Raw genomic sequence first — 12,996 nt, 5'->3', positions numbered from 1 at the left:
TTAGTTACTTAGTGAGTCAGTGCACACAAAGTATGCAGGTGTGATGCATCAAGATTTGGGGCTTTCACAATCTGTTTACAATGTATTTACTGTCTTGTGCTAATCTTGGAATTTAAATCGTTTTGGCGACATGTTAAACGATCGCAGATTTTCCCGTTACGCAAAGAAACAGAAATGATGAGACAATCTTCATACATTCCTCAATTACCTATACCTCTCCATTTCGGCAATCCCGTATTACCTACGTACTCACGATAAAAAATACTGAACAGAAGATATCCATTTTTTAGTGTAGGTAGAGACAGATGGAATAGATGACACACTGAAGAGGATTATAACATACTTTATCAGGTCGTTTATGGCACTTTTACTTCACTACGAATAGGGCAGCTAGTTCTTTATAAAAATCACACTGACGGATCGCACGGTCCCAAAAAGAAGATCCCATAAAGAACTGGTGAGTCCACTCTAACAACTGTGTTCCTGACTATATAATAAATAACTATGCTCCCAACGTCTATGAGTAGCTTCCTCGGCGAGTAAAACCGCTGGGATAACTAGTTTTAGTGTTTCTACCAGGAACACAAGACAGTTGAGACGTCACAACACCGCCTACATTGTTGTCCGTTGATGTCACGCTAAACCTCGGAGCACCTTGACTTAGATATTAGCGGCACTTAGATCATTGGATTGCATCGTGGATTATGTGCATAATAGTTTATATGTATGTGTAATCTGACTAATCTTGGATCAACATTTTTGTATATGTAACAGGTTAGTTTCTTATCCTGTTCTAAGGGAGCTAAGGGAAGATAAAGAAAGAACTAGGCACTTGTGATTCAGATGAAAACTTTGTGGTGCCTACCATCTATCTCAAAACTGGAAGTATGCTGCATGCGTTTAGAAATGTAAAAATTTGGACGCGCGATGTCAAGTTATGCCCCTAGAAATGCTCTTTAACTTTAATTGTTTACGTAAATGGCGTCCAGACTGATTGTTGGCTAGAAGATCACACAGTTGCGCAGAAGTATTTGCGCAGACGCCATGCAGACGCAGATCCATTCACTATTCCTTCACTCTTATAACCGATGGGACGACAAAAAGATACGATGGAAAAGTGATCAGGTGCAAGACCATTGTAAGTATGGATGTATCAATCACCAACTTCCAAACTCGTACCAGAGACCCCACTTAGACTATATTATAGTAGGTATAGTACCTACCTAGATACACTACATTTAAAATAAGAGGAAAATGCATGAAGGGGAAGAAACCCCACCCATGTAGTTCTTGTAGTTCATGCAGACAGTTTATCCTTCTTTACATGTAAAGTAGGTAGAATTTTGATGGTTTTCCTTTTATCAAAAAACCAGCAATGATCGTATTTATTCAGATTTATGCCAATGCACGTTTTGTAATAAAAATCAAACCATTATTTTTAACATACAATTCATTTATTGAACATGTATTGAATGGGTAATAATTCTACAGAGTAAGGAAATATGAGCGGAGATGCCATAATGCAGGTAGGTCAGGCGTCTTTTAGGTAATATGCTCAAAACGATCAGTAACGAGTGAACTAACGACGCGTTCCGATTATTTGAAACATCTGACAATGACTTCTGGTATTACAAAAAATGCTCGGGTCCAAAGAAGTTGTATAAGGGTGAAGAAAGTACCTAAACATTCTTCGGCCACTGAACATTCTTAGGAGATTTTCCGCTATGGCATCTCCGCTAGTTATTTTGTTCTCCATGCTAATAACCACGGTGCAATACCAATGGAATGATGTTTGAAAACATCAGCTATTTTCAGCAGGTTGCGTGGGACGCTTTGGTCATTAAAAAAAAAACAAATATTTCAAGTGTTGTCTGTGGTATGGTTTTGAAGTTTTAAATCTTACTAGCTTTGGATTATGGTTTCACCTGCCCGTGACTTGCCTATCGTAAATATTAAAAAGTATCTCATTTTAGGCTCAAGTTAACCGACCACAAAACGTCGCGTTTAAGTTTTATCCTATAATGAATCCTATACCTAAAACGATTTTTGCACGTGCATTCAGACAAACAAATGTTTCATTTATATAATGTGTAGGTATTAGGTAGACAGCTTTATTGCCTCTTGTCTGTGGTTTAGTATTTATGGTTTTATTGGGAAATCTTAAGGCATTTCATACAAATACATTAAGGAAAAACAACCAGATTTTATTTATTTAGGTACAAGAAATCCTTATTTATAAGGAGAGTAAATTATTATGCATTAATGAAAATTAATTTACACCAAAACCGCAACGCATACCATGAAAATGATTATAATGCATGTGATTACCTAATTAATTTTAACTTTAAATAAAATTTTAAACTGGAATAAATAAAATAGCACAAGGAAATTAGAATCTTTAGAAGTTGAAAGTAAATGAAGGTTATATTTTAGAGTAGGTAGGAAAAACGGGACCTTCTTTCTTCTTCTTTCTTTTTTCGTTCTACTTAAAACTTCTTGTCCGTCTGTCACCAGCCTGAACACTGTCACTCATGAATCGTGACAGCTTACTCAGTGCAAGTGCAAGACCCCAACATAATTGGGAAAAAGGCTAGGCAGATGATGATCATTTCAACAATAATGCATTACAAACAAATAAACTTAGTATATTTCCCATCCTTGAATCCCACAAATTATGCGACACAGCATAACAATATTCATTCATAAAGGCCATATGTGGCCGTAGATCAATGGAAGATCGTATTTATAGTCTGTGCATGAAGTATAGAAATGAGGGCGATATGTCTATGGACAAGGCTGAATGCGACTTGCGTCCTGTGCCTCTATTTGTATGCAGATAGTATAAAAGCTAGATTAACGCAATATTTTTGTTTGTGGTGCGTAATTTTATTTCTGTAGATTATATTTTCCTTAAAACTGAACCTATAGGTCTTTGTGTAAATTGACATCTATGTGATACTTGCTTTTGTAGCTTTTTTCGATCGACGTTGATGGTGGGATGTTACTTTCCTGATGTTCTACCTTTTTTAACCTATAGGCAATAGGACGGTCTTACTTACCAATACTCTTTGCAGCCATTGCTTTTCAAGCTAGGAGGTCCCTAGCTGTGCTTATCATCTTTTTCTGTCTTTTTAACAACTTTCCAAACAGGAAGAGGTTCTAAGTTTCTTTGTTTATGTTCACCGATTACTCAAAGACGACTGGACCGAAAATGTATTTTTTGGTGCATCAATCTAGAAGACGGTGTCTAGTGGATGCATAATAATGTTTATTTTACCAACAACTTCAAGACTGATGCACCTAGATGTTTTTTCTCCTATTTAGTGTTTTTAGAAGTAGTTTTCTTTAAGCTTTTCAATTCGTAAATTAAGATTTTTCATAAAGAGTCGTAGTTATCATATCTATTGGTCTTCTTTCTTTACTCCGAACTCCTGAGGATGACCAGATATTGTATGCCAAGGATGTTACCATTAACATAAGTCAAGTTAACTAAACAATACGCCATGTTTGTTATTCCATTCGTATCTGATATTTGACAGCGTAGCAGTTGCAAGAAAGATTATTTTATCGAAAATCATTTTTTGACAATTGTTATTGTTAGTTTTCTTAGAAGTGCAGTCTGAGTTGCATGTTGAAGAATTAAGAGTTCATTTTGATTTTTTTGGTCCTTCGAGTCATGGTATAACATTATCTTTTTATGTCATGGAATATGGAATGTACATGTATTGTAGACGTATGGTTGGTTGATTTAGTACTAAGGGCAGGTGAGTATTTTTATTATATCTCAGGAATAACTTGTCCAATATGAATCTTTCAGTGTTACATAGACCATTTATCGAGGAAGGAGTATAAAAAATAAGCAAGTTAGAGCTTATTTTTTATACAAGTGCGCAAAGCTGCAGTTAGACGACAGAAGCTTATTATTTATGTAATATAAATTCAATAAAGCCAACCTTTGTATAACTCGGATCGGTTCTAATAAACTTATGGCGCAGCTTTAATTTTGTTATATATGATGAATGTACTCAACTTTGTTGGTCTTTGCAAATCTCATACTTTTCAACTAAATGTTATGTATAATGATGTGTAATTTTCCATATATTTGTGATACTAAAGAAACGACTACTAAATAGCTTTTAAAAGTTATTTGCCGGCTTTTCTCGCTATTATTTGAAACCATGAAAACGTGGCCAGACATTTCAAATGCAAGTAAAACTGCACTAAATTCTTAATAGCTGAGGTACATTAACAACTCACAGGAAAGATATTGTTTTGGATTGGCGCCAAAATTTTTCCACTATATTAAAATCACATAAAAGTTTAAGCTCTTTTTACGGCCTAGGTAATATTTGCTAGAGCTATTGCTCAAATAATAGAATAACATAATTTTCCTCTTCCTATCCTTAGGTATCATCCTCTTCCATTATTTCTATCCACGTTCATGCCCAAAACTTTCGCTCCGCATCACATGCCCATACCATGAAAACCGGTTTGCACATAGTTTTTCGGAATGATAACAGGAAAAAATAAGTCGTGGTGGCCTAGTGGGTAAAGGACCAACCTCAAGTATGAGGGCACGGGTTCGATCCCAGGTCAGGCAAGTACCAATGCAACTTTTCTAAGTTTGTATGTACTTTCTAAGAACATATATCTTAGACACCATTGACTGTGTTTCGGATGGCACGTTAAACTGTAGGCCCCGGCTGTCAGTGAACATCCTTGGCAGTCGTTACGGGTAGTCAGAAGCCAGAAAGTCTGACACCAGTCTAACCAGGGGTATCGGGTTGCCCGGGTTACTGGGTTGAGGAGGTCAGATAGGCAGTCGCTTCTTGTAAAGCACTGGTACTCAGCTGAATCCGGTTAGACTGGAAGCCGACCCCTACATGATTGGGAAAAAGGCTCGGAGGATGATGATAACAGGAAAAAATATATTTTAAAATATTGACAAAGGTTAAAAAAAATGATCCAATCTTTCCTTAGCAATAAGAAATTGAAATCAAGCAGATGCAATCCAGACGCTACAATTGATATATTGATTGAAACAACATTTGGATTCGTCGGTCAAATAAATAAGAATTGGTGGACCATAATCATTGAAATAAATAAGGTTTCGTGTGTCATCGGAGACAGTTGTTGTGTTGGATCAATTGTTTAATTCGTCAAGGATATCATGAGGAAAATCACTCTAGAAGAGGAAGAATAAGAACCTTTATTTACAGAGACACAGTATTAGGTACAGGTGTTTTAGTAAAGTTACATAAAGTACGGTAGACTGCACATCAGTGGTAGGTAACTATCATGCATCTTAACTCAATAGTAATAAGTACGATTTTCCTATAAAACTGTTACCTCTGACGTGAAGTTGACTATACATGCATATCCCACCTGTCAATCGATAGACACTCTGGTACATACTACATTGACATAGCATAGATTAGGACATATTAAAAGTGTCATTTTAAAGCTTTAAGCTAATGTTATGAAGGCGAAAGTTTTTGAGTGTGTGTGTGCGTGTTTGTAACTTTTCACACGTGAAGGAATGGATCTACAAAAAAAATGTTCTACGCGCACCCGGATAAAAAGTAGCTTAGAGCGTCCTCGGTAAATGAGTTATGTCACACTGTTGTTTTTAAGTCTGCCCAATAGGTCCTAAGATTAGCTCATGCAGGCAAACAAACAAAGTCCACAGCTTTATAACTTTGGAAGGTATACCTCTACATCATCATCATAATCCGAGCCTTTTTCCCAACTATGTTGGGGTCGGCTTCCAGTCTAATTGGATGTAGCTGAGCACTGCCCTATCTGACCCTCCCAACCCAATTACCCGGGCAACCCAATACCCCTTGGTTAGACTGTTGTCAGACTTACTGGCTTCTGACTACCCGTAACGACTGCCAAGGATGTTTCATGACAGCCGGGACCTGGACTAGGCCACCACGACTTTTTATAGCTATACCTCTAGATAACGAACTAACTACGGCAAAACAACAATACTATTTGAAGGAGCACGACTGTTCAATGATTTACCGGAAGAAATAAAGAAGTGTGAAAGTATTAATATATTTAAATCTAAATTAAGAAAACATATTTGTAACCGATGACGTGATTAACGCGCCAGATGCGGACATGTAAATTATCTTGAAATGAACTATTTTGTATCTCATTTTAAGTGAACTATATGTTCTTATGAGAATAAATTCTTTAAACCTAGATAAGCAAGATTTATTGAAGCAAAATCCCAAAAATATGAGAAACGGAAATAAACAATGAGTTCCAGTTTCCATTTTATAATGGCTTCTATGTACCTATATCACTTGAAAAAATGAAATAATAGCTGTCTAAACTACAAAGGGGAATCTTCAAAAGAGTTTTTTGTCTAGAAACAACACTTGCGGAAATTAGGTCTAGACATATTTATCTTTTCCTAAATCTACGTGGGAAATACCTCTGTCTGAAAACTGTTTGTTTTATTGAAAAACTAGCTTCTATGCGCTTTAACGTTTCACCTGCATACTGAGAAAACTTCGTTCCGTTTCAGGATTAAATAATAAGTCTAATGTTGTTCTGATGTGGAAGCTATATTACTGCCGAATTTCATCAAACCTACGTAAATATTAAATTATAGAGAAAAAGTCAAATATCGGGAAATCTTATACAATCAGTTCAACTAATACTTCCAATTACAAAGTATTAGGTACAAATATATAACCAAATTATTGAAATTTTATTCAGGTTAGTCACAATTTTTCCTTCAGGTAGGTATAATTAACGGTATTTTGTACCTAACCCACAAATATTATATTTAGGTTAACTAGTAGTATACCTACCTAATTTACCTAATTTAGTCATTCACCGCAAAAATAACCACATACCTATTTTTGATAAATATTGGTGTTTTAGGTAAATGTTGTTATTATTATATTTCAGTGTTAATTAGCCTAATTTAAGGCAACTATAATTATTTTCAAGGTTAAGCTGAAGTTATCGGTATTTACGCTTTTGTGAGTAGTTTTATCCTTAGCTACTGTAAGTTTTGTACTGAAAAATTATTAGCAGTTTTTCGGCGGTTTCAATCTTGTTCCGAGGGTGGTAGGTACTGTCCGTATCAGGCTAAAATAAAGCCTTCTAATAAATAAAGCCTTAAAATTTCTCTTAACACGTTCAAAACAATTTGTGCTCATTCAGCATCCACATTTATTTTTTCATGAAAATCCAAAAATTCTGCATCAGGATGTTTTCTGAGTGATATCATGAAAGTATATAAAATCAAAAACATATTTGCTCATACAAAATTCACATTTATTTCAAATTCGAAAAAAATATTATCATTCTTGACTCTTGGTGCATTCAAAGAATTCATATTTCAGAGATTGCAACACCAACGTTTTCAAAAGTGCATCTGCAGTTTATTTGAGTTTATTTTTAAAAGACCGTAATACAAATTACGAGGTTTCTGGGGCGGATCAATTTAAAAAATTCACATGCAGTTTATTTCTGAGTGAAGAATCATCGGCTATTTGAGGAGTATGTATTTCCCAGAGAACGGTTTTAGGTATGAACATTGTGCAAACGACAGGGCAATAAAAATATGTCTAACTAGCTTCTGCCAGCGGTTTCACTCACGTCCCGTGGCAACTACTTCAGGCACCCCGATACAAGTAGTCTACTTATACATATAATGTTATTTTGATCTATGAGATTATTTATTATGACGTCAATTTTAAACTTTTTGTAATTAGCATAGATATTTACAATTCATATTTATAATTCATATCAAACTATCCTAGTAAAACAAACAACTAAAAAGCGTCAAAAAATTCCTCCCCATCGCTGTCAACTGGGAGCGTGCCCAAGAGGCTGGCAGCATTACCTCGTTGGATCGCCATGCTGGTTCTTTGTCCAAGGCTTTGCCAGCCTTCTGGTCACGAGAAGCGTCTATGAGATATACCTATTACTGCCAAGTTTCAGTAAAATCCATTCGGTAGTTTTTGCGTGAAAGAGTACAGACATATCTTTATGATACACCCTCAGATACACCCTTATAATATTGGTAGATTACTACTTATTTTGGGGAAATTACTCAACGTTTTTTGGGTCGTAGAAAAGTAGGTAGTGCTTTTGAACTCACATTTTTCTGAAGTCACCTTTTCGTCACCTTTTTGTTTCGTCTGATCAGAGTTCACGGCCAGAACGTGATGGGAATTTGTTTTTTTTTTGTTTAATGGACTCGTTCCTTTCTTCCCAATAAACTTTGGAAGTGTTTATGACTATTTAAATTTTAATGTTCCTTTTCTTTTGGCGCCAACATCAATTTGAGAAGTCGTAAATACTTCCAAGAGGCGGTCAGTTAAGGTCGGGTTTCCTGGAGAAATTATTTATGTTTCGGGTTCAAGACCTTGGTAAGGAACAATCGAAGGTTGGTTGGTAATGTGAGACTTTTTAACTGCAAAAAAGAATTCATAGTGAAAGATTAAGCTATGGCAAGAATAAGCTCAAATGAGAATACTTTGTAAGGAGTTCAGAAGGAACGATACCTACTTATGCAAAGTAAATAATGTCAGTGCCATGAATATTAAGTGTAAGGTGCTTCCGACAGCTACCTAGTAATAGAAGTGTGAAACTCTGAACGTTGTGAAAGTCCACCCACATCAGAGACCGTCAGGCGGATTTAAGAAAATTACTGACATTACTAGTTGTTGAATGACTGGTCGCTCGGTCAATGAGAAGATATATACTGTCTTCATAGTACCTCGACCTTGACTTCTATTCACCCCATTTCCAACACGTGGACTTGTTCAAAACGACCGCTGACTGTAAACTTCTGGTTTGCGTCATGTATTTGGTATATCAAACAAAAGTGCGCGAACGCATTCCTTTGGCCGGGTTCATAAATAGTGGCGTCGGTTTGGCAACAAAACGCTGCTCGTTAACCGAGTTCAGGTGAAACGACATATTTAAAAGCCATTGTAAATGCACTTAATCATTTTTAGCTCAGACAACGGCGATTTACTGCTCAAACCATATAACTTACTGTGTAATATCTATTTTCAAATGTTTGTTTTTTAAACAGTTATAACTCCTAAACTACCCAACCGATTCTATTGCTACTTACTGGAATTAAACGATTATTTATCTGGCTTCATTTTGTTGTTTATTTTATGTCAATCGGTTTTGTAGTTTCGGAGATATAGGTGTATTTCAGCAGGTGAGTCAGAATGGCGAGGTGCAGTAACGTTGGTGTAATAGATTACAGTTTGAAAATAATCAACAAACAGTGTCAAGATTACGAGGCCAAGTTAATCTGTTCTGATTGTTTAATATGCGTTATTAATAGATTTGGTGAGGCTGACTATAAATCTGATACTTACGAGCTTTCTAATTCTGTTAATACTAAACTGTCTGGGTCAATATGTCTAAATCCTGAAACCTGTGGTCAGGATTATAAGGGAAAGCCGACCCAATGCATGAGGCTATCCCCACTAATTTCATTTATGGGATACCTTTTTTTTTTTTATCGACGTAAAATCATCAAATGACCCCTCCCGCTGTGGGTTAGCAGCGGTGAGGGAGTGTCAGAGTCTTACTGACTAAAATCGTCGTGTTCCGTCATAGGCCTTCTATGTACCAGGGCCGCGGTATCTCTTTCGAACAACCCGCAGCCCCGGCAGGCCTTGGCCCTGCTGGGCCCCGCTGGGGTTGCTGACGTCTCTTTGAGGAGCGCGTGGAACAACGCGCGCCGTCGACACGGGTCTGTCGTCTAGGAAGACAGAGGGACGATGAGCCACCCGAACTCACCGCCCACAGACCCACGCCTACGGTGGCCGGGAGTCATCTCGCGACACCCGGCGCCCATGGTGTCTACCTGGTCCAGCGCGGCGGATTTATGGGATACCTTAAAAGGTGAGGCCGAACAAATAAACAATGATTACATCATGACGTCATTAGAAATTACTGAGAAATCTCCGGAAATAAGCTCGTAAGTACTTATCTAACAGACGGAACTTCTTCAGAAATATGACGTATATCGAGATCATATGAAAGCACTCGAGCGATTCACACATAACTAAAAACAATTACCTATACATAATGAGAGAAATATTTTTACGTAGGTAGATACATTGTAACATTTCGTTTAGCACGCAGCTGCCCCGATGGTCTTGTGTCTATGGCTTCTGTGTATCGCTTTGTAGGTTTTAAGAAGCTTTCTTAAAGCCGGACGGAGCCCTGCTTCCTCAGCTGAAACAAAAAAAAAGGCCGGATCCCTGGAAGTTGGTGATTGATACACCCGTGCATCGGAGGGCACGTTAATGTTCGGCCCTGCGCTTGTTCTCTCTCTGATTGTGTCGGATTACCATCCTATCGGACTATGAGAGTGAGGGAATAGTGAGTGCACTTGTGTCTGCGCAAATGCTAGTGCCACATAATGTGTCCTGCGCAGATGGCTAATATCCTTACATGAGATCAGCCGCCATAGCCGATAGTCGGCTAGGAGGACATCAAATGTCAGCTTTTCTCAGGTCGTGTCGGATTGCCGACCGATTAGATTGGATGGCTGATGTCCTTCGACAACAATCGTGACTGACAATCATATAATATTTCACTTTATGTACTTACCTATGCTTTTTCCTTAACAATATTTTGCATGATTTCTTTAAATCAAAATATTCCTTACTTAATCGGCTGGGTGTCGAGTAATTCAGCCGTTTCTGACAACTTATTTTTTAAACAATGCAAATGTCATAATTTAAGATGTCTGCTGACACTTTAAGGACATAGTCGTCATCAGAACAGATGACTCACGCACCGTTCGCTGCAATAAGTGCATCTGATTAATTCGGTGAATAAATATGAGCTTTGCATTGTGTCATCTTCAAATAAATATATTTATGAGTAAAAGGGTTATATTGCTTAACCTTTCGAACGCTTTTAACGCAGCTGAAAATCTAACGTGACGTGTTTGGTGACTGTTTCATTTAAGAAAAGTAAGAAGGTCACCATCATCATCTGCCTAGCTTTTTCCGACTAAAGTGGGGTCGATTTCTAATCTACATGGAGACAGCGGCGTGTCATTATTTTACAAGGAGCGACTGCCTATCTGACCTCCAGGACCGACCCGAGCAACCCAATATTTTTAAGCTTTTTTTCCCGGTATTTTTTTGCTTTTCAGAGATAGGTATAGTTGTCCCATCGTTTTTGGTATTCTATTAGAGAACTCACTCCTTTTTCGGAGGTCGCTTGAAAAGTATGAGTGATTTTCATACTTTTTACTTTCAGATTCCAACATAATGTTTGTCATCATGATAAGTTCGTTAGTTCGTCACCGTTATCATATCGTAAGGGATATACTAGAAGTGGCAACTTTTCCTATTACTAATAAATAGATAAGGTACGGTGAGTACAGAAGTCAATATTTGCTTTTATTAATCAAATTCCCAAAAAAGGAGGTTTTCAATTCGATAACTTATACCTATTTATTTTATGACTATGATAAAATATGTTCAAACTACGTCATTTGGGTCCTGTTTTTTGCCTGTTTTTGCTAATATTTCCTTGTTAGTGACCAATATTTCTGATAAGTTCTCCGTTTCCTGTGAATTTAGTTTATGATAAGTACGTATTAACAGTAAGTCCTTAAACTAATTGCTATTTTGCTGGATGAGGTCAAAGGTCAAAACATGGGCGCCATGGAAACAACTTTTTACATGGTGGCAAATTTTTTTATTAAAAAATATAAAACCTTCTCGTAAATGTGACAGGACTATGCTGAAAACCGCATCAAAATCAGTTCTGAAAAACGTCAGGTAATTGCGCACAAACATACGTGCATACAGATCAAACTGAGAACCTCCTTTGGCGAAAACTATTCACATTAAGATTTACAGCACTTTCACACTAACGGATTTTCACTCAATTTTTTGTCGCTTGGAAATGTGTTGCTCGTAAAAAAATCGCAGGGAAAATACACTCGTGTGAAAGCGTTGCTGAACACATCTAGTACTCAATAATTTGCAATACAACAACTGTTAAGTAATCTGTGAAACAACATCCACTTATTTACGTCCGTCAGCAAGTCAATAAAATTGTTATCACGGGTACTTAATTACTTTAATGTAAGTGTAAAGCGATTTTGTTACTAAGTATCTCGATATAACAAAGTTAGCAATATAGAGCTATCAAGTGGTATCTATCAACGAAACTGACTAATAAATCGTTGAGTACTTAAGTATCCTCTAAACATACTTACGGCTACTATCATGTCCCGAGCCTTTTCCCAACTATGTTGGGGTCGGCTTCCAGTCTTACCAGATGCAGCTAAGTACCAGTGTTTTACAAGGAGCGACTGCCCTATCTGACTTCCTTAACCCAGTTACCCGGGCCACCCAATACCCCTTGGTTAGAGTGTTGTCAGACTTACTGGCTTCTGACTACCCGTAACGACTGCCGTAGATGTTCACTGACAGCCGGGAGCTACAGTTTAACGTGCCATCCGAAACCCATGCTTACAAGTGATAGGAATTACCTCTATACATTACCTGTATGGGGTATATGTCAAAATACAGATATAAAATTGAACGTCCATTATTCTGCATATAACATAGAATAAAGTATGACTCATGATTTTAAATACACATAATAAATTAATAAACCAGTTTCCAAAAATACTGACGCTTGATCGCGAACTCTTGCGTCGATGACTTTTTAAGTTTACGATTAAATGAGTAAAAAACACTTTGACTTAAATATGACATTTACGTCAAAACCCGATATTTACAAAATGCTAGAATGAATACATTTGTGCATCTGCATAGCCTTTTCCCAGCTATGTTGGGGTTGGCTTTCAGTCTAAACGGATTCAGATGAGTAGATCCTTGTGCTTTATAAGGAGCGATTGCATATCTGCTGACTTCTAACCCCCTCAACCCAGTTGGCCGAGCAACCAATACTACTAGGTAAGACTGGTTGTCAGACTTACTGACTTCTGACTACCCGTAACGA

The sequence above is a fragment of the Helicoverpa armigera genome, chromosome 25, assembly GCF_030705265.1.
Source record: "Helicoverpa armigera isolate CAAS_96S chromosome 25, ASM3070526v1, whole genome shotgun sequence".
Lineage (NCBI taxonomy): Eukaryota > Metazoa > Arthropoda > Insecta > Lepidoptera > Noctuidae > Helicoverpa > Helicoverpa armigera.
Note: the sequence above shows the minus strand (reverse complement) of the source record.